Source organism: Corvus cornix, chromosome 2 (assembly GCF_000738735.6).
Source record: "Corvus cornix cornix isolate S_Up_H32 chromosome 2, ASM73873v5, whole genome shotgun sequence".
Classification (NCBI taxonomy): domain Eukaryota; kingdom Metazoa; phylum Chordata; class Aves; order Passeriformes; family Corvidae; genus Corvus; species Corvus cornix.
This window is the reverse complement of record NC_046333.1, coordinates 51,312,922-51,335,443: the sequence shown is the minus strand read 5'-3', so window position 1 is coordinate 51,335,443 and position 22,522 is coordinate 51,312,922. Positions and strand designations below refer to the sequence as shown.

General features: G+C 37.4%; 1 long non-coding RNA gene across 10 annotated transcripts in view; it reads left to right on the top strand.

Moving 5' to 3' along the window:
- The window catches only part of LOC109144527, a 271,701-nt gene that overhangs the window by 182,576 nt on the left and 66,603 nt on the right, over positions 1-22,522 (top strand). For 9 of the 10 annotated variants that reach the window (XR_005604588.1, XR_005604587.1, XR_005604591.1 and 6 more), the window contains 2 exons: positions 3,875-3,964; positions 7,791-7,878. This is a non-coding gene — a long non-coding RNA (uncharacterized LOC109144527). Of the gene's footprint in view, positions 1-3,874; positions 3,965-7,790; positions 7,879-9,901; positions 12,418-22,522 lie in introns of those variants that run through there. The other variant, XR_005604590.1, reaches the window with a different exon arrangement.

Genomic DNA, 22,522 nt, shown 5'->3' with positions numbered 1-22,522 from the left:
CATCTAGAAAGTCATTTTATTGCAAAAATTAATGTCATCACAAGTTTTTGAGAACTATTGACTTTTGAATTGTTCTTTAAAAGGAAAAAGATGGAACCAAGATTTTTACCCAAAGAAAATAATGGTTTATGAATGCCTTACCTACAAAGCATGGTAATGTGCCTTGTCTTGTTATGCTGCCATGAACACGGACTCGTGATTTCCCTCTGCAGTTTTAATACAGTTCATCATTTCTTAGTTTAGTTTAGTTTAGTTTAGTTTAGAAAATAGATTTGTGTGGTTACAGTTTGCACCGTTAAGTACTGGAGATAAACCTGAAAAAAAATGTTCTAAGCTTTCTTTCTGGCGTAGACTTCAGACGTGTCATGTCACTGGCTGTGAAAGTTGTCTGGCAACAGAATGATGATGCATGCACAGAGGTTCATTCTCTAGGGTACACCAGACAAGCTTATGAGTTAGCCCCCACAAGACTTACTATTTTTAATACTAAAAGTATATGCTTTGGTGACAGGTCATTACTTCTGCCAGTGCTGCTGTACTGAAATCTAATTTGTTGCCATAGGGAATATTGTCACAACAAAAATGGGATCATAAGTAAATACTTTATATTTTGTTCAGTGGCACTTCATGTTGACTTGTAAGGTCTGAGTTTCACATGTTTTCTCAGTGATTAGGAAAAAAACTCTAGCAAATTCTTACTTTTCAGAAGCTATTTAAAAACAGATATTTTGCAGCCACTTTTTTGGTGGCATGAAGGATGGATAAAAAGATGACAGAGCCAAAGTCTTCTGTCAGATGAATGAACATGGAGAAATGACCACTGAGTGTCATCTCAGAGGTTTGACTGTTGCTATGCCATTTCAACTAATGGCACAAGAACTCTGGCTTTCACAATCTGTTGTTCAAAGGAGCAGATAATATGTAGAAAAATATTGCCTTATTCCCTCTGAATGCACTAAATTCTTGTTAAACTGAAAGGGGATCTGAGTAATGGTGTTTTAATCATTGAAATGAAGAAAGAGCAATACCGAGTGCCTATATTTACTTACGATTTTCACAGGTATTGCCTGCATTTTAGATGAATACCTGCTATTTTATATTTTATGTTCTTCATTAGGCAAAATTTCAACAAGTAGAATATGGCAAAATCATCCATGGTGTAAACAGATACAACTAGACTCAAGACACCGGAGAGCTTGAATGAGTTTTGCCTGGAAAGTTTTCATGACATAACATTTACATTTACAGAGAAATTTTCTGTGGAAATGCAGTTTCCTGGAAGCTTCCTAGTAGTACCAGGTTAATGACTAATTTTAAATTTCTTTATACTGTTTTTTTCAGGATTAATTCAGCTGTGATTTTGCCTAGACAAGTCTTAGATTCTATCTCCTCTCCTTTCCTGAAAAAAGAAAAGGATTTTGACCAGGGTTGAGATCTATACTACTATACTAAAATTAAATTAATTTCAAAGACGGAGAACAACCACAGGCAGATACACAGAGACAAGGTAGCTTCATATCTCATCTTTCCTTAGCACCATATCCTTGGAAATTTATTAGATCCCATATCAACATGGTTAGAAAATAAACTTCTTTCTTGATCTCCAAAAGCAACTTCTGTACTGAATGTTGTAGATAAAGAAATATGCAAACTGTCTCTTACTTATCTCAAATAAGAGGAGGCAGGGCACATAATAAGAAGTGTTTGCAAAAGTCAGCTGAGTCTAATGAAGCTGGTACATATGGCTGGCATAAAAAAATGTAACATTTTTCGTTCTCCACACAACCAATGCAAAAGAGGAATAGTGACACATGGGGGTAGTAGCCATGACCCCTATTACCTTTTCTCACAGCCTCCTCTCTACACATACATATCTCCTTGGTTATTTTGTTCTCTCTCTGCACTTGAAATCCCTCACTTCTGAATGCTGTGGAGCTAAGTACAGTGTTATTGAGGTCTGGCATTGTCTCCCTGTTTGTCAGGGCAGTTTGGGATTCCATGATTTTCATACCTTTCTTGTAAATATCCATGACTTGAAACATTCTGGAGTCCCACGTGAGAGCTGGTGGACTGGGTGCATGAAGTAAGCCTAATTGCACAAAGTGGAACAAATAGAATTAAGATCTGTAAAGTTGAGCTAGGCACTGTTTGGGAGGTTAATAGAGAGGAGGAGCTCAGCCTGACAAAGGAGCCTACTAGCCTGGCTGACTCGAGCTGAAGGACTGCACTTGATTGCACACAGTGGAACAAATTTCATTACAAGCCTCACGATCAACAGTTTTAAAAGCTTAGTGGAATAGGTCAAGTTCACAAGTAACTTGGTTACTACAAAAACATATCCATGACAATTGACACTTTTTATGCAATCAGAGTATTTCTGCCCTCTAAAGTTCCAGCCTTGCTATGACATAATTGTCCAGGTTTACTCAAGTGCTTACTGTGTTTGACCAAAGCATCTAATTAGATAGACTAATGACTGACTCTATTCCTACAGTTTCAACATTCAAAAATTGCTTTCTGTGGGCCACCAGGAATAGTAGAGGGAGAAAAAAGCCTTTATTTTGAATGTACTGAAGGAATTTGTGGTGGATTTGAAAGGAAAATCTCCAATCAAACATTCTCCATTGGTTTTGAGATTAAAATAGTGGAAGATGAAACTCAGATATGATATATATATGTGTGTGAGTGCATGTATGTATGTATACATATGTATGTCTATACCTCTCTATATAAATCCATGCTTCTTTGCTAATTATTTTCTTTTTCCATTGATTTCTACTGAGATATAAAAGGTTAGGCCAAGTGATGTTAAACTCTTTTGATTCAGATTCCAACATTTCCTTTTCTTCTCTCAATAAATATTCTTTTGACATGTAAGTGCAATTGCACGTACAAGTGAGTTTCCTCTTTCAGTGATTACCTAATCAAGACCATACCCTGGTTTATGGAACATGAAGGATCTCAGAATAGCTTATCTTGCATGTCACAGTGGGTTCAGCACTACTGGTAGTTATTTTAAAAAATCATAATAGATAAAAGAGATACAAGGCAAAACCCCAAATATTGCAGTAATGTGGGCTATTTCTTTTTCATTTAAGCTTCCTCCAAACTTTGCTCTGATATAAATTGCATATAAAGCATATTGACTTGGTAGTATTAAGATGACAGGAAGGGAATATTTTCTCTGAAAATGTCATAGTAAAGACAATGAGTATATTCCCCTGAAATTATTTATATAATAATTAATCATATCACTTCAGTTTTCTTAAGGATGCTAATAAGCTCCTTTTTGTGCAACTTTTCTGTGAAGAAAAGGAAAGACAAAGAAATGTTGTATCTGAGCAAAAGCATGTATGCAGAATCTTGGTGAAAAGACTTCAAGCAGTTCCAAAGAGTGGGATTTTTAAATTTACCTAAATTACCTAGTGTGTAATACACTAATATTTCTGGGAGGCATGGAAATTTAATTACCCCCTTCTACAGAATAAGAGCTGAGGTACCAGTCTGAGGTTGGCAAGTGGTTACTATCATGACTAACCATATTAAAATCAATGACATTAGTTGTGCATGAAACTGCTCACCAAGCTGAATAAAAGATTTCACATTCTGACTCCAAGAGACAAAGTGGTTTGCCCAAGGTCTATAGTCTGGGACTCAAAAACCACTTAAGCTTGTCCTTAATTTGTAGCACATGTTTAAGTGTTTTTCTTCAGCAGAAATAAATAGAGAATTATTGACAGAATTTAAATCTCGGTCTCTCAAGTACCAGGTCATTTCCTTAATCATAAGAACACCTTGACTATATGTGATAAATGTTAATGGGAATTGAGTATGTCTTATGTCTCCATATTTGCTGATTTTTGTTTTGTTTTAGAAATTGGACTGCAAGGGAATAAATCCTAAATGCATCTTATTTTTATGGGAAGATATCTTGGCTGAAGTATGAAAAGAGAGCAGAAACAAGGTAGGACACACAAATCCCTAAAAATGAGAAGATGAAAAGATTGCTCTTACCCCAGCAGTATAATTCATATAGAATAATTCATAATTGGGCCTGTCTTCTTTGTTAATAATGTGTAATGCTGGGTTCCTACAGGAAGCTGGCAATATAGCAGGTATCGTCAATTTCTTGAAATGTGTTCACAGTGCACATCTGGAATTCAATATATTTCTTGTGGTTCCAGCAGTAACATTTTTTAGAGCTGTTCTCCTACGGGCAAAATAGTCTTTAGATATGGAAGATGCAGAGAAAAACAGTCAAGAACAGTTTCATACAACATGTACAGCTTGTTTGTGTATGTGAACCAAAAATGGGATATCTCCTCTTCTACAAACACCTGGCTCAATATTGATTAACATACATTTTCACTTAGTATACACCAATCTGTAAATATAGTCTAAAACTCAGTTCCACAGGCATATAGTTGATATGGGATAAAGCACTCTGGGAAAGGTGAAGAAGGAGATAAGCTGTTCCAATAAAAATATGTGAAGGATAGTTCACTGATGTGAACACCAGATCTCCCCATCTGGTGGTCAGCTTCTGACTTAGGGATTCTTAGGGATGTATAAAGGTCTGATCTACTAGCATTTTAAAATTTGTTTTCTTATAACGTTGTGTTTTCTGAAGCTCATGCTAAAAGACTTTAAGATTTATAAGGAAATGTTTACTTGCTGTTCAAGGTAAATTGTACTTTGATCAAGATATCCAGGAGAACATGAAACAGAGTAGGGATTGTTTCCAGGGTTTTGCTTGCTACTCTTTGAAGGTGTATTGGAGAAAAAAGACATGCTAAAAAGCATCATAGTATAAATACTATGTTGCAAGCATCTGGCTCTGGAAATATACTGTACTCTACAGGCCAGAGTCCTTCCTGCTGAACTGAGGTGCCAGCAAAGCAACCCTTGGAGCCCTGGCATAACTGCCACATTTCACATAGCAAAGAAAAACTGATCTGCGATATACAATAATACTAAAAATGATAAAAAAACTTCATGTACTTTATTTTCCAGGTCATTAAACTCCCTCTCATTGCTTTATATGTGCACCTAAGACCATGCACTTAAGCCTGAGATTTCCTGGTAGGAATTATGGCTGGGACATTGGGGAGTTTTGGTGGTTAAGGAGAACTCCCAGGAGCTGCACACAGACTATAATGGGTCTTTTGCATGCACCTTATGCAAGAGGTACCTAAGAAATGCTACTGCTGCCACTTTGTATTCACAACACTGTGGACGGAATGTTTGTTGAAGAGGAGAGCAAGTAGAGAAAAACTCGTATTGGAGTAGCTCAGCTAAATATTGTCTTCCTTTAGTATGTAGGAATTTATCTTCATGGCACAGAGAGTAGCTGACTGGTGACCAACCACGCAGGATAGTTCTGTAAATGGAAGTGCTTCAGAAAGTTACAGTTCACTCCTGGACCACTGTTTTGCATCTGCTACATCAGATGTAGTGAGGAACCAGAGCCATGGTCATTTATTTCTTGAAAAAAGACAGGGATGGCTCCCACAGACAGTAAAATTGTTTGCTGTTACACTGTCCTTTTTTATTTTACTCAAATAAGGCACTGCTTCAATAATAGACTTCATCCATCTATGCCTTTCTAGTAGAGTTTGTGAATGACTTCCTCACTCAGTCTGTACACTGCATGTAAAACCTTCCTTGTGGTGTAGTCTATTATAAACAAAAAATTATCATAACACTTCTAAAAAACCTAGAGACTCATGCCCAGAAAACATTCTTTCATCCACCCTTTGGGGACAGAGACATTTGGATAATGTATATGCCTTGCGTACATTTCTCTCCCTAAATGCAGTAGCTGGAATGAAACCGTCTTTGTAGATAAAGTTGATGTTTTAATATTTTTACCCTGAAGGACAATATATAATGTAACTTTTCAATTTTCATTAACTATGGCTCAGGTTGCTATAGGCTAAGCTCTCAGCTATGAATTAAAGTAAAGCAAAGAAACTCTACAGAGGAGCATTTCAGATGAATGCCAACATTGGTGTTTTGTGGCAATGCTAAGCTTGGATGGGACTGCAGTAGTTATGTTTCTCTCCTGCTCTTCTAATAGTAAATTCACCAGGAAGATGTACTTTTTCTCACCTTGTTCTCAATCCCATGCCCCCAGATAGATAGAATGTTGGTGTATCTTAACTGAAAATGTAAAAGATCAGAATTAATAGATTTAAGAGAAATAGGATGACAGAAAGAAAAGCTAAAGAAGAATATATAGAATGGGAGAAAAATTATTCCAAATAACAGAATTAGAATAGCCTCTAGAACAATTGTTGTGACATAACATAGCTCAAATACTAGAAAATATACTGAATATATTAAGGCAAGACAGACAGTCTTTCCTACTCCAAACTTGAATACTGATGCCTGTGTTGAATTGACTTCTGAGCCTGTCCTTGAATGATATTCTAGTCACAGGCTTGGTTGCACCACTTTTCAAAATCAAGTAGTTAACACTTGATTTTTTGACAAAGTTTTATTAGATGTTAACATAAACTTTCAAATTACTGGAAAGCTGATATTAAATATTGCCAAATCAGAAAGTCTTAATACATATGTTTAGGATGTCATCCGATAACTATTGTGCTTGATCTTTAGGTCCATTGATTACACAACAAGGAGTTTTACTTGCAAGCGTAAGGTGCTTAGAAAAATGAAGGCCATGGTTTCCATTCAGTCTCCTAAAAAACTAACTTTAGGTATGTCGGACAGACTTCTCAGGCTGAAATGTGGCTGTCTTTAGGCAAGTCTTCAAGCCACCAATAGCTCTCACACAGCTTGCTGAAGTAGAAGTGAGTAGTTTTTATTTTCAACCTAGTTGCAAAATTGTCAAAAATGTAACTAGATATTAGGGGATCAGTGTTTGTGCAATGTAGCAACACATAGAAACCAGTTTATTTTCCCTATTTCTGTTTCTTCCTCAGAACTGGGAGAAGGGAAAGTCTCCCATCTTAAAACACAAAAGAGTTTGCAGAACAGACTGGCAGCATGAAGAAATTAGCTCTTTAAACCAGAGAACTGATCTTCAGGCAATATCATGTTATATAATCTCTCTTTACTGGTTATGTTAACAAAGGAGTTGTATAGTACAGCAAGTGTAACTCGGCTTTTTCTTTGTCAAGCCATTACACTATGTCTTACATGGAGAGTGAAAAGGAAATTATGCAGCTCATACTCATCTACTCTGGCCCAAATAATGTATTCAATACAAGGTTTATGCAGAGAACCTGTCTTTCTTATGATGTAAATGAAATTAGTTATTTTTCTTTAGTCCTTTGGATTTGAAGCATTTATTTCCCTAATGCATTAAGAAATCTCTGTGCTGACAGGGGAACTAAACTGTAAGCTACCATCAGTGATCAAAATACTGACATAAACTGAACATATATTTAAAACAATGAACATATTTAATTTCCATTAAATGTATGTATTTAATGTGACAAGCTTACTGTGACATACTTAAAGCTATTCCTATGCTTCAAAGATTTCAAATACAATGTTGAATGGTGATCTGCCTTGATCAAGATACAAGGTACTATTTGTTGCTCTTTCATCCACGTGTCAATCTAAACTGTACATACTTGACGACTTCCTATGGCAAGGACTCTTTTGGAGTGAGTGGAACTCCCAATTACTGTTCATACTGTCACAATCTGGTTCAAAGGGCTCAGAGTCACATATCAGCTTGTCCATGAGAATGCTGAGTGCTAGTCCTGTCAGTCCACAGCAAAGAGAAGGTGAGATAAGTGAAATTAAATCTTTTCCAGATACTATTCTCCTGCGCCTGCCCTACAGAGGTGTTCTGTTGAGCCCCTGGTGTTACAGCAGTTCAAAGTCCTTTGCTTCCACTGTGTTGTAAGTATTCACTGCAAGGGCTGGAATTGCCACTCATGGCTGCTGAAGGGTACCCAGCTAGCTTTGATTTATTACAAGGCTTTCAAAAAGCATGTTAAAATTCACTTGCTGAATGTTCAGCTTCTCTTCTTGTTGAAAAGCAGAAGCTGTAATCATAAATAATAGTACCTTAATCTATTAGTGGTCTTACTAACAGTTGCACAGAACACTTAATAATGAAATAACATTTTAAGCTATAAATACTAAATCAAGATGGAAACAGATTGTCTTATACCTCAATATAAATTGCAGATACAATACAACCTAAAATTCAAGCTGAGATTTAAGATGATTCCCAGATACTTAAATTCCAAGGCATAATTTAATATGGGTCTAGCTAAAGTACTAATGTTTAATTGCTCCTTACAAGAGCTCTTTCAACAGAAGACTTGATTATGCCTAAACCAGGCCAGAATGATATTAAAATCATACTGCAGAGCAATATAAATTTGACCTATCACTGATGCAGCTCCATAAAGAATGGCACCATCTTCGTGGAGAACCATTCATTTATATTTTATTTCTATTTTGTACAAACTTGATAGCTTCAAGGAAATAAGCTCTCAGAAAGAGCAGCTGATATACTGAAAGCCTGAGAATTTGTTTAATCAATGTATTTTCTTTGTAATTAGGTAACATGAAAATGAGCAACCTTGAATATCTATTATGCAGATAGTCCCTTTTAACAAAACTTTGCAACATTCAGTTATATTTTGGTATGTTTGAGCTGGGTCAAGACAGTAATCACAACTCAGCAATAAGTAGGGTCTGAGTGGATCTCAGGAGATCATAAACTGTACCCCACTTCCTTAGACAGAAAGCACTTGTACCTTCAACATTCACAAAGAGTGAGGATTAACCCGCTACCACCACATCCCCAGGAAACGTGTGGATTTATCATCCTTACTGGACACTTAGAAAAACCTGTTCAAACTAAGCATTTCTTGTTGAAGTTTAAACCTACTTCTTGTCCAAATGTCCCTAAGGATAAATTTTCTTCCCTAAGGATAAACTATTTTCTTCCCTGGATCATTTTGAAAATTTTTGCTGAAGTCTCCTTCTCTCCAGGCTTTCTTAGACTAAAAACCTCAACTTTTTCACTCCTTTATTTTTCAACTTCTAACCAGATTGTCTGGACTTGTTTGGACCCCCTATCAATTTGAATCCTACTGCGCATGGGTAAAGCTGAGGTTCTGTCAATTCCAGCCATGGTGGACAGTTCACTTCTCATATTTTGCATACCAGAGACAACTCAACATACCGCCTGGTGTGTTCTTTTCCTTTTTCAAAAGAAGGATACTGTTGACTAATGCTGAGTGTGTTGTTCCCAGATCTTTTTTGGAAATGTTGCTGAACAAGTTCCTCATCATTTGTTTGCACAGTTGATTATTTTTGCCCAAGGGCAATATTTTGCAGTTGGTTTTGATTAATTTCTTACATTTTTCTTTTCCAAGCTGCTTCTCCATTTGTCAAGGTTGCTTTGGTTTGTAACACTGTACCCCAGTAAACTCACTGCTACACATCATGATGCTATGAGTAAAGATCAACTGTATGCTCTGGTCTTTTATCCAGGCTATTAATGAAAACATTGAACACATTCATAACCAAAATAGACCTTTGAGGAACCAATTCTTTACATACCTTCACCAAATCTGACAACTACTCTCTTAGTGTATTTATCACTCAGTTTTACAACTGTTCTGTGTTAATTAAATAAATTATGATATCTTGTCTAAATAATATAAAAAACAGTGTCAAAAAACCTTACGAAAGTTATCTACTGCTATGCTCTATTTGTGTAGCCAATTACCACAAAGAGAAATATAGGAATTATAAAAATAGCAATTGAAAATTAAATACCCTATGGAATCTCAACATTCACTTATTTATTGTAACTCTCTCTTTTCTGCCCCTTCCCATTCCTGCCTATTTTACAAGGCAATTTCACCCTTTTTTTTTTTAATATATTTCTTCTGCCTTAAAGGGATACAATTTTTTCTGCGTGACAACAGGACTGGAAGAGGCCTAAGGTGGGAGTGCTTTTCTCTGGTCCATGGAGCACCTTTCACAGAAGGACTGAACTCAGTGTCTAGGGAAATACATGAGTGGCCCAAGCAGGAGATTCCAAGTCATTCCATTCTAAGTCTGTTCTGTAATGTTATGCTATGTACAGCCATTTTGGATGCTATGGGGTTAGAGGACCTTGCTGATATACAGGAGAACACAAAAGGTCCAAAAGAAAGCTAATTTTTTTAGATATCAACATGCTTCCGGAACCTACTCCCAGTGGCCTTCTGGTCATAAGCAATTAGGATCCGTAGGCTTTCTGCTCATAAAATGAAGATTTTTTTTACACCCTGAACCTCACTTTGTCTTGAAAGTGAGTAACTGGGACAGGTTATGTAACGAGAGGCTATCCCATGTTTATGCATACAGCCTGCTCCATGTCTCCCAGGAGATGGATGGAGGCACACATCACCCAGCCAAGCAATAGGATGGGGACTGAATGTACAGCTTGCAAAAACTTCTAGATATAGAACATCTTTCATTCCCTTTTCCTGCCCAAGGAAAAGAGACTATTCTGGGCATGGAATACAATGAAGAAGACAGAATAAGAGAGGCCCCATGAGAATCCACATGCCCCAGAAAGGAACAAAACTCAAGCAAGCTAATAGAATACCCACAGGAATTTCCATCTTCTGACAGTGCCTAGATGCACCTCAGCTGGAGCTAAAACCATCCTTTTAATCCTTCCTAAACCAAACATCATGGTGCTTCCCCAGGCAACAATAATCTACTTGTATTATCAATTATCATGGTACTGTACTTATCTGGAATTGATGCCATATGCAAATCATTCCATTACTTACCCTTTGAAACCAAGGTAAGAACCTGAAATGACACTATGCAAAGGATCCAAAGTTCATAGTAGATCAGTTCATAGTAGAATTCTGCCTAAGAAGGAGTTTTGGGCTCCAGAAGAAGAGCTCTATGCAAGACCTCCCAGGTATGGAAGACTGAAAAAACCAAAACACAAACAAACAAAAAAACAACTGCCCAAAAAAAAAATCAAACCATCACTACCACCATGACTCACCAAAACAAAGAAAAAGAATACAATATTTTAAAATTACTATTTAGCTCAATGTAGTGTAATTCTACAGTATAATGGAAAAAAAAACTTGGGATGGACAGTATCTCCCAACCTGGGGGGTTGTTTCATAACTTTTCAATTTCTTAAAATATTGAGAAAAGTATTAAATCAAAAGGATTTTTCCCCCTAGACATGTATCATTTGGAGGAATATTCTGCAGCAGACTGTGACTTCTGACCTGAATCCAGCAGAAAATCAGCAAGTCCATAAAGATGAACCTGGACACATCCAGTCTGAAAACAAGATCAAAGTCAGGGCTGCAGAGTTAGTTTCTTAATTAAGGCAATTTGAGTAAAAATAACGAAGGCGGAAGTCACATTTCTGCAAAAGCAATTTGGCAGAAGGGCTAGCCCTCTTCTTTATAGTACTTCAGATGAAAAAGGAAGACGCTATTAGTTGCTTTCTTTGTTAAGTGTTTGAATTGAAACCTTGGTGCCACTCGTTTACTATTTGCCAGTAGCGCTGAGTGAGTAATTCTCTGCCTGTAATTTCTTCGACTAAATTAGCCTCTTTTTCTTCTCATGGAATATCCATCAGCAGATCATGATTTTCTCATTTAAACGTACTCAACAAATAAGTCTGAATTTTTCCCTGCAAACAGATTGCAAATATTTGAAATTCAAGCTGCATCATTTATTTAGGATTGGTAAATCAGGTCACACTGTTTGTTCTCTCCAACTGAAGTAGTGTGAGAAACACTGCTTCCTGTGCACAGAGTTGTGTGTTCCTCCTCAAAATCAGACTTCCATAAATGATCATGGGAAACAAAATTTGCATTATTTCTTTTTATACACCTTTCTGCTAAACCTAAATCTCAATTGATTGTTCTTTCACCAAAAAGCAAATTCGAATGGATTCTGTTTGACTATGGGTAAAGAGAATTAATTTAAGAATTGTAATGATTAATTGTGGATATTTTTTTTGTATTAGTCATGTTTGTTTATTTACAAAGAATGAATTAGATAAATTAGATAAAAAAGGCCTTCAGTCCTTAAAACATCCTTACAAAAGACAGAAAAATACCAAAATAACAAAAAATATTAAAAAAAATATTTCCAGTATTCAAAGAGGGGAATGCTGAATCATACAGCAAATTTGGCAAGAGCAGAGAAACAGGAAAATCCATCACTCAATTTTGCATCATTAATCAAAAAACACACTTTAACAAGCCATGAATAAGCTCCAATCTACAGTTTTTGTTTTCTTTCCACAGAGCAACAGGATTCTGGTTAAGGAGGTTCCTTGTGGACGATAATTGCTATGCTGTTTGCAAATGTTGGTATAATTTGGAAGTGTAAAATTATTGTCACATGATGGTACCATGGATTCAGCTAGTCCACTGTTGAATGGAGAACAAGCAAAAAAAATAAAAGAATATTCCAAAAATGTGGTCATTTCTTTTTACGGGGATTTAATTATCATAAATATAAGCATGTATTTTCTCTCTAAGTATTTTGATATTTTAGAGAAACAGATAGATTTTCTGGGAGAGAACTGGGGAGGAAAAGAGTGATTATACACAGATAGTGAATGACATCATGGAAAAGCTCATAAATAAGTAAAATAAGCAGGAACACACACAGGGCAGCTGTCCTAGTTCCCAGCTTCTCAGATGTCTCTTTCCTACAGGCCTTCTCTCCCTCTTTCCTCCTCCTGACCAAGGTCAGCTCCTTCCTTTACCTTTAAAGCAGCTATTGCTTAGCCATCTGACAGGGGAGCCTAAACAAGATCTTAAATAAGCAAAGGCAAACCTGACACCTCTCCCTTACAGCCATGAGGGTAGACAGACTCTCCAGTAACAGTGCCAGGCACATAAAACCCATGTAGAATATACTTTTCAAAATTACAGTCATCAGGAACAGTCAGCTTGCTCTACCAAAATGCTGACCTGATGTAGACACCCGTGATATAATGGTATGCAATAAAGGTAGGCATTTCAGCACCCTTCACTCTGAATTCCATTGGCCAAAAAAATATTCAAGTAAAAAATTATAGTTCTTAATTAGTTCTTAGGCACAAAATCTGTCCCATCCCTCAGACATGAACAATCTTTGACTTGTTGATGTCACTCAGGCTCTGTGCAGCTTAAGCCACTCATCCAGACAGAGACCATTTCATGGCCTTTGTTTTTCTGGATATTTATTAAAAAGTTGCTAGTTAGCTGTTGGCACATATTATATTTCAAAACTGTCCCATTCTGAAGAACCAAAACTATCCCAACTCCCGAAGCACCAACACAAATACTGAAAAAACCTCACCCCTATGCAACACCAAAGCAATTATCTAAATGTAAGTACCTTAATGAGCACTATCCCAAACAGGGGTTCAGAATAACATATAGGTTAATAACAATAATAATAATAAAAAATGCAATATTTTTGCAAGTTATCTAAATAGGACAGCTTTGTTCCTAAAATAAATCAATAAATAAATAAATACATTAAATGAAATGTCAGGTTTCTATCTGCCTATAATATTAAAAAAAATATCCACAGAACTGCAAATAAAGACACAGAAAGTCACAATGGAAACATATATATATATCTCAATATATATCAACACATCTATATCTATAGATCTATATCTATCTATCAATCTATATATATCTCTATCTATCTGTCTCAGCATTTCTGGCTTTCACATGTTTTTGCATAATGATAGGGCTAATATAACGTAACAAATCCTAAACTGTTTTCACAAGGAGTGGAAAAAAGATGTGTAAAAGTATGCTCTGTCTTGCTTCCTTCTGTTCACAATGTATCTAAATACAACAAATGGTGTTCTTGCTCTTTCTGTCTGTTTCTCAATCTGTTTGGAAAGTAGCCATCATTCTGCAGCCAACCATAATATTTGACACTTCCTGACATCATGAAAGCCACCATCTGTCTATCATTGAAGCCCTGTACTTTTTAAAGACTGCTTGGCCTGATCTTTAATGAAGCTTTACTGTGAATGCACAGATCAGTTTAGATAGAAAACTGGGAAAGTCTGACAAAAAGACAGTGCAAAATCTTTTAGTTAGTTTCAGACACAAAACAAAAGGGATATGAAGACCTTCTTGCAGTTACCAAAGAAAAAGTTCAGTTCTCTTTCAGTAAGTACAAGGTCCAAATTCATCATGGAAAGTTTGGAGCATAAAACTGAATTCAGACAAAAATTCAAAATTATCCAAAAAGTGGTTTTCCCTCGTTCACCTAACTGCTGTTTTGAAAGATAAATATAGATGCACTTCCAGCATTTGTAAGAGGCATAAAGTATAGAATATGCTCTTCAATGGAAATCATCATGCAATTTTATATTTAGGGATTATGACTATTTTCAAACATCCAAAAAGCGGGTTTTCTATGGTTTTGGTTTGATATATAAATTTTAAAGACTCTTAAATACCAAAAAGATAGAAATCTCTGTTTTGTAAATATATGCTAGAAGGAAAGCATAGGCTTTTTTTTCCCCTATCATACATATCTTAACAGGGAAATTTATTCCCTGTGATATTTTAAGGCATGTGTTTCTACCATAATTTTTGCACAAAACAGTGACTCAAGGTGTAACAGTTCTACTTGCTTTACTTAGAACAGATTTGGATGCAAACCTTTAGAAATCTGACCTGGAAAACCATGGCCTTTTAATACCCTATGCTCTGTTTCCTTCATCTAAAAATTAATTCAAGTGTCTCCACATGGCTACAGAGGCAGAATTTCCCATGCAGCCTTCAAATCTGCTATACCCCTACTGATCTACAGCTCCAACACAAACCAGTTCATGGATGGAGGGACAAGACCCTTGTCCCCTTTGGCTACCACTGCTCCTCTCCTCCTCCACTACCGGTCTGCCCTCCCTTTTACTGGTGCTGAGAATGGAGATGAAGCATTTCCTGTGCTTTTCTCAGCACGGCGCCAGTAAACGTGGCTGGTCCTTCAGCAAACAATTCAGGTCAGGAGAGCACACTGTGCACAAGCCATGCAGGGGCTAAGTGCCCTGCAACCACAACCAGCCTCACAGGGTGACAGGGAAGAAGCAGTGTTCAACAGCCCAGAAAGCTGCTTGAGGTCTCAGAAAGAGCTTCTAGAAAAGAGCTGCAGTGCACTTCTCACCACTACTACCTCTGCAAGACATCTCTGCTAAGGTTGAAATTAATGGGCGTGAGGGCATAAAAGGGAAATTACTTTCTTCTTGACAATAGATGGCAATTATAAGAATTATTATTTTCACTTTGGTAATTATCTCAGAGCCAGCCACAATCATTCCCAAAGCAAAAATTGAAATGTGGTCCTGAATTTTGCAGTAAGAACAACATGGTCTGAGTATCTCTCCAAATCCCATTTTCAACCCCATTCCTATCAATTTTTGCACCCTCCCACCCAATGCCACAGTGCCTGGAGCTTGTCCCCCAGTCCCCTGCCAACATTATTCACCCTATATTTCCTGCCATACCATCCCAAGCCACAGCTGCAGGAATGGATCTGCACATGTAATAGGTTTGCCTGGCAAAGTTTTGACAGCTGGGAGGCTACAGGGAGTGGCTTCTATGACAAACCACAGAAGCTTCCCTCGTGTCCAGCTGAGCCACCTGGTTCCAAGACAGACCCAGTATTGGCAAAGGCTGAGCCCATCACCAATGGTGGTAGTGTCTCTGGGATAATGTATTCAAGAAGTGGGGGAAAAAGAGCTTTTCTGTTGCTTGTTTGGAATATATGGCCACCAGGATTTTCTCTTTCACACCCTCTCCCTCCTTCTCTTCTTTCCCCATTACCATGACACCTGAATTTCTCAATCTTTCATTAATTTACCCAAACAATGCTCCTGAGAGGCTGGGAAGTGCTGTTGCCCTGTATTATGATACTATACTGATGGCAGAAAGGCAATGAATTTGCCCAGCACAATGCCAACCGTCAGTAGCAGAGCAGGAATCTGAGCACAGCTTTCCTGAGTCCTAGGCTAATTTCCTCATCACTAGTTCCCATGGAGTCTTCCTGTTCACTAATCTTTATTGTTTTATCAGCATCTTCAGGTTTACTGCTTTAAAGAACTATATATTATGATTTTAATAATCAGGTTTTTTCCATAGATATTTTTATCCTTTCGCAGCTTTTTCTGCTACATATTTTTCGGTTTATAAAAAATGGCATCTTCTAAAAATATTCTCTTGCTTTCCACACAAATATAGAGCATTGGAAGTTGATTTGGTTGATTGGAAGATTTCACTTAAAGCAAAAGTGGAGCTGGTTTAGAGCACAATAGGCATCAGAGTGATCATTTGTTCTAAACTAAATATCCTACGAAGTACAGGTGCAACCTCACACTGTGGAGAAAGGAGGGTTTAATTTAAATATGCGTATTAAAGGTTTTAGAAGAGTAAGCTACCCGAAAAAATTATGCATATTGGTTAAATAAAGAATAAATTATTTGGAGCAGCTGTTCTGGTTAGAACAATATTTTTTAATACTGATTACAAACCCCTTAGTTTGTTTTGTGTGCCCAAAACCAGGGCAGTCTAATCAGTATCAGTTCAAGACCATTTTGTGCCAAAATGTATGAGGACTAACAAAGTTGGTCAAGGCCAAGAACATCTAGGATGACAATAATATAAGTTTTTGGTATGCCCTTGGTCACCAATTTTTTTCGAGTTATTCTCCTATGCACTCTTACCATAGGAAAAAAAAAAAGGCAAGCCAAACAACCCCTACTGCAAATAAGGATTGAAAGGTTGATGTATTCAGCCTTTGAATCCTGAGGCAGTGAAAAAATTATATTCAGTAAGTAATGGATGCCATTCTTTCATTTTAAAAGAATTTTAAAGAAAATTCAGAACACAGCTCTGCTGAAATAATGGTGCATGCCAGTAGAGATGGCAAACCTTCTTGTATAAAGTTCTATATCCTGTCTACTACCAGATGCAGCACAAGACTTTTCTGCTGGCATATTTTTCAGATTAAATGAATAATTATAGAGATGGATAGGATGGAAAGTCAGGAGATCTAGGTTAAATCCTACAGCTGCCACCTACTTTTGCATGACCATGTGCTGAATGCTGAAAATCTCCTTCATTCTCTCAGACAGGGATGCTGATACTTCTTTTTCTCTCTTACTTTGACTATCATGTTTCTTTAGAGTATAAAGCCCTTACAGCAAAGACTGCTTCTCCGGTATCAAATCATTGTATCTTTGGTAGGATATGTTATACACAGTTGTAAGATAAATAATCATGTTTCAGTTCCTAACTCAACATTCATAAACAGGGAAGTTGTAGTTAACTCCTGAGAAGATTAATTTGAATGGATTATGAGAAAGGTTAAAATGACAACACAGTGACTTGGGCTAGTCCTTTTAGGTGGAAATGTGTTGCCTTTAATGTCTGTAACTACATCTCTTAGTAAGTGCTGAAAAGATCTTTAACATGAAAAATACATCTAGCACCATCTTCATTTATACCTAAAGTTTCAGTTCTAGAACACTTTCCTCAACTAAGGAGAGTAAAGAAAGAAAGGAAGGGAGGAGGCCCTATTGAAAGTTAAATTATTTCATGCTGTCTGAGTACTTTCTGGAGTTCATCCAGTCCTGAAGAATTGCTCTTCAGTTTGGTCCTGCAATTCTACTTCACTGCGGTCAGACGATGAATCAATTCTTATGCTCTTTCTGTCCATTGTCTGTTTTTCTTCCTTTCTCCGTGTAATTAAACATGCCGAAGACTCTTCTATTAGCTCCCTAGAATGGACTTAAGAGATAATTGACCTGACCCACAAAATGGTAAGGAAATTTTATGTATAACGCAGCTATCTTCACTTTGCCTGAACATTCACTACGATCTGGAGATGCTGCCAGCCTGGTGCTTCAAAGGATCAGGCCCATAAAATGCTCAGTAGTTTGTATTTATGCAACAGAAGCTACATCCTGAGTTAGCTAATCTGCTGTATTCCCCATGGATGCAACCCAGCATCAGCTACGTTTGCTATCTCTATTCCTGTTTAAAGGTGTCAGCCTAAATTCAAGCAGCTGTCAGCTACCTAGTGGGCTTGGCTCTTTTCTAGTAGTTAATTGTGCAGACACCATTGATTGGGGTTGTAGGCCAGTTGCGCAGGTTCTGCTTCGCAGGAAAACAAAGAGGAAGAAAGAGAGGAAAATAAATCCATTCATTAGATGTATGCCAGACATAACAAATATAACCCCAAAGCTATTTGTAAAATTAGCTAAGCATACATGCTTAATGTGCAGATTATTTTCCATATCTTGATCGTGCTATGGCCAAGATACACTGCAGAAACAGAAATGAGATGTAAGCAGTTTCTTTTCAATCTTGTTTCTGATTTCAGTAATTTTATTTTATAATCTTCTGAGGAGACAAAAATCTTTCAGAGAAAATCAGATTCATAAAGTTTGTTGGCCAGAAGGGAATATTAGTACAACCTTTGTAAAACACAAGCCAATTCACCCTGTTAAATCTGTATCAAATTCAACAGTGAGCTAATGTCTGATCATGGCAACCATTCCATAAACATCTAATAATTTTCAAAGCCACAAAATGGAAAGCATACAACACAGAGTGAAACGAAATCTAGACTTTTTCCAGAAACTTTCTAAACAGATTTATGTTCCCAGCAAGATACAAAATATTTTAATCATTTTTCCCTGCTAGTGTAGATGTGTGAGATGTACTCTCTTCTTGTACAGCATGAATGAAAGACTTTTATATGGAAATAAGGGAACCCTCCGCATCTTTACTGAGGTTGTAGCCAGTATAGCTTAACAGACCAGCCATTTGGGGTTCTGCTTTCACATCCTGGCATAGGTTTGAGTGAAGGTTTAAGGTACTGAAGTTTTAAGGATATTGTTCTGTTTATATGCAGTGCAAAGTTTTTTAGCACTTATTCTAAAAGCCATATCATAGAAACAAGCTCTTTTTTTGCCTTTTGTTGCCTACTGTAAAATAAATATGTACAGACATGTATGTGTCTATGTGAAAACTGAATCCTAACTTAAAATGCTCAGCCATGAAGGATCACAACATTTCTTGCTTTCATAAAGTATAACATACACATTTGACAAAAATTCATTGCAAAGAAGTGGAATACCCCTTCAAAATCACTGGCCCTCTGTGGGATGTCACTCTTTTCTCAGATGTGACAGACTGAGAAGTCAAATACACCTGACGTGCTTTGGGGACTTAAATCCAATAGCACCGAAATGGATAAGGCAATGATCTGAATGGTGACTTGAAGAATGGGGGAGTTGTTAAATAGATCAAGCTCAGCAACAAGATTCATCTAACTCTTCCTCCTCTCACTTTTACTAGTGCTGACTTCCTTAATTTTTCTTCTCTGGTGACCCTTAACATGTTCAGTTGTGATGCCTCCAGAAGGGCCTTAACCTGTATCATTTTCCACTACCATCACTCACTTGTTTTCTGCAGAAGAGTAGTTCTGATGCAGATTTATCAATATCCAGACATCAGTATCAGAGCATAGAGTTTGCTTCTAGAAAGATTCAGAGGACTTTCAATGTCCAAAAATTTTAGTAAACTGAAATTTCCTGTCCTTAAAAGCTGACTAAGCCAAAAGAAAAAGGTGAAACAAGCTTAAAGGATCTGAGAATCTTATTCCTCCCCCATCCCTGTTCTTTTTCATTTCCCCTGGAGAGGAATATGACATTTGTTTTGGTACACACAGAATCTTTTTGAAAATCTGACTGATTGCATATTGAGCTTTGTGTGCAACCACTTTGATTTGAAAGAAACTGCATTTTCCAAAATAAAGCAAGGAGCGCTGAGAAGGGAGAGACACAGCTGTATGAAGCTCCATGTCCCAGCAGTGGGTGTGTCAGGTCCCCCCCACTCCTCCAGATGCTTGTTGCTTAGCTTCTGTGCTTTCAGCACAACTTTAGAAGAGTTTCTATCTCATGGTTTCTGACTCTGCCTAGCAACATTTAAAAGATTTTTTTCTGTCTGGAATTTTGTCTGTGAATCTTTTCAAAGACCATATTTGTGGTGATACATGCTATCAGGCAGAATTAGCAAAATTTTGCCTGACGCAGGCAAACAATATTTGAGCTAGTTTGTGGCATCAGGAAGAACACCCACAAAGAAAGTGCCACTTTTTGAATTGTCTAAACTATCCTTTTCAATCTATAGGCAATTGGCACCTAGGCCTCTTGAGAATGGCGTCCCACCTTTGTGGTGGGCACACTGCCACCCTAGCAGATGGGCATGAGTGTTGGCATGCTGAGAATCAGTATGTGCATCACGTTTGAGTACAATAGGTCAGACTCTCATCCAAGTATGTGGGAATGAGAGTGTCTGTGCTGAGCTTCTGTGCCAATGGTTAAAGGAATATACCATCATTAAACTAGCTGAAGGAGAAGATTCATTTTTTCAAAATTAAGTCACGTTCTCTATAGTTATTTGGGAGAAGCATTTCTGCTGCAGTTCTCTGGTTGCTGGATCACTGAGAGAAGGCAGAATGCATGTATGTGTACATGCACACAGATAGCCCAGCCAGGGAGACACCTTCTTGTTTCAACAAAGATGTATTTTTGCCCTATTTGGTACCCCTGATGAATGGCTCATCTAGGTACAAAAGCCAGATCCATAGGAGCCAGCATATAATTTGAGCTCAATAGATCCCTAAGAGCACTACAGTATTTGGCATGAAATTTGCATATGGAGCCCTTGAAGGGCCTTTCCCATCCTGGAACCAATGGGGTCTAATTTTGATTCAGTAATGACAAAAAAAGCACCTTGCTGACATAACAGAATGGACTTGTTCAAGCCCCTTTTTTCAATCACATTTAGATCACAGTAAACATGATAACAGTAGGCATGCTTTCTTCACTATCTTCTGCCTAAATTGTAAAAATTCTTCCCAAGTAGTGTGGAGGCTCAGGCATTTAGACTGAATTGTCTTGTCACAACCTCTTTTACTGTAAACTGTGGTAGGAAATAAGACTGCCATTGTCTGTCAATGGCTTCTCCAGCAAAGGAAGAGCAAGCCAGGAGCATCTGGTTCTCTAGAGAGATGATGACCACTCAGATTTATTGATATTCTTTGGCCTTATGCATTTGGAACTACATCACAAGATGCACTGCAATTCATCAAATTTCTTCCCTATGTCACTGAATATTCTGTTTGTGCTTCCAAATATCACTCTTATTGGAAATGTAGACAGTTTAGTCCAAACTAAATAGATACTCCTGTTGTCATCAATTTTAAGTAGACATATTGAAGAGGTTTTCTTTTTCTGGACAGTGAACAAAACCACCTATTTCTTACCTAATGTATAATCACTGTATGATATTTTAAAATTAGCTTTATGATGCCATCAGGAAGAATAATTATGAAACTTTTTCACTACCCTACTAGTCATTCTTGAGAAAAAGAGAGACTGACTATAATGATTTAGTGAGCAATTGACATGGAAGAGCCAGAATTATATTTCAGATTTTATGTCACTTGAAATTATTTGAATTATTAAAAATAATCATTAACATCATCAGCTAAAATCAAATAAATGCAAAAGGACTCAAGTCCATTTCCAATATTTGAACTCTTTGAATCCATTCCCTGGAGGAAGCTCTGTTAATAAAAATTATCAAAATATTTTAGATTGGGAAGAAGTATATCCTGGATTAAAGCCAATAATAATTAGTTTTATAACAGTACACCAACTACATCTTATATAGGTAAATCAGTTGTCCTTGTATCACCAAAAAACTACCAAACTTTGATGGCACAATTTCCAAAGCTACCCATGAGGGTTCAGTAGATTACCTAAGTTGTTTTCATTTTAATTTTGAAAATTTCCCCTATATCCTCAAGTTACCAATAATAGCTAGATAGGGCTCAGAATCACAGAACCATCAAGGTTTGGAAGAGATCCTAAAGGTCATTTAGTCTAACCTTCAACCCAGCACCACTATAATCAGCCCTAAACAATATCTCTGAGTGCCCCATCCAGACACTTGAAGTCTTCCAGACATAATGACTCCACCACCTCCCTGGGCAACCTGTTCCAATGTCTAATCACTCTTTCAGAGAATTTTTTTCTAAAAACTGATCTGTACTTCCCCTGGTGCAACATTTCCTGTCATCCTTTCCCTTGAGACATGGCAGAAGACACCGACCCCCACCTGGTTACAACCTTCTTTCACAGAGTTGTAGAGAACGACGAGGTCCCCCCAAGCCTCATTTTCTCCAGACTAAACAACCGCAGCTCCTTCAGCCGCTCCTCACAGGAGAGGCTTTCTAGACCCTTCACAAACTCCATTGCCCTTCTCTGGACACACTCACTGTTGTTTCTGAAGTGAGAGACCCAAAACTGATAAGGGAATTTGAGATGCACTCTCACCAGTGCCAAGAACAGAAGGACAACCCCTGCCCTGGTCCGGCTGGCCACACTATTTTTGATACAGGCCAAGATGCCACTGGCCTTCTTGGCTACCTGGACACACAGCTGGCTCTT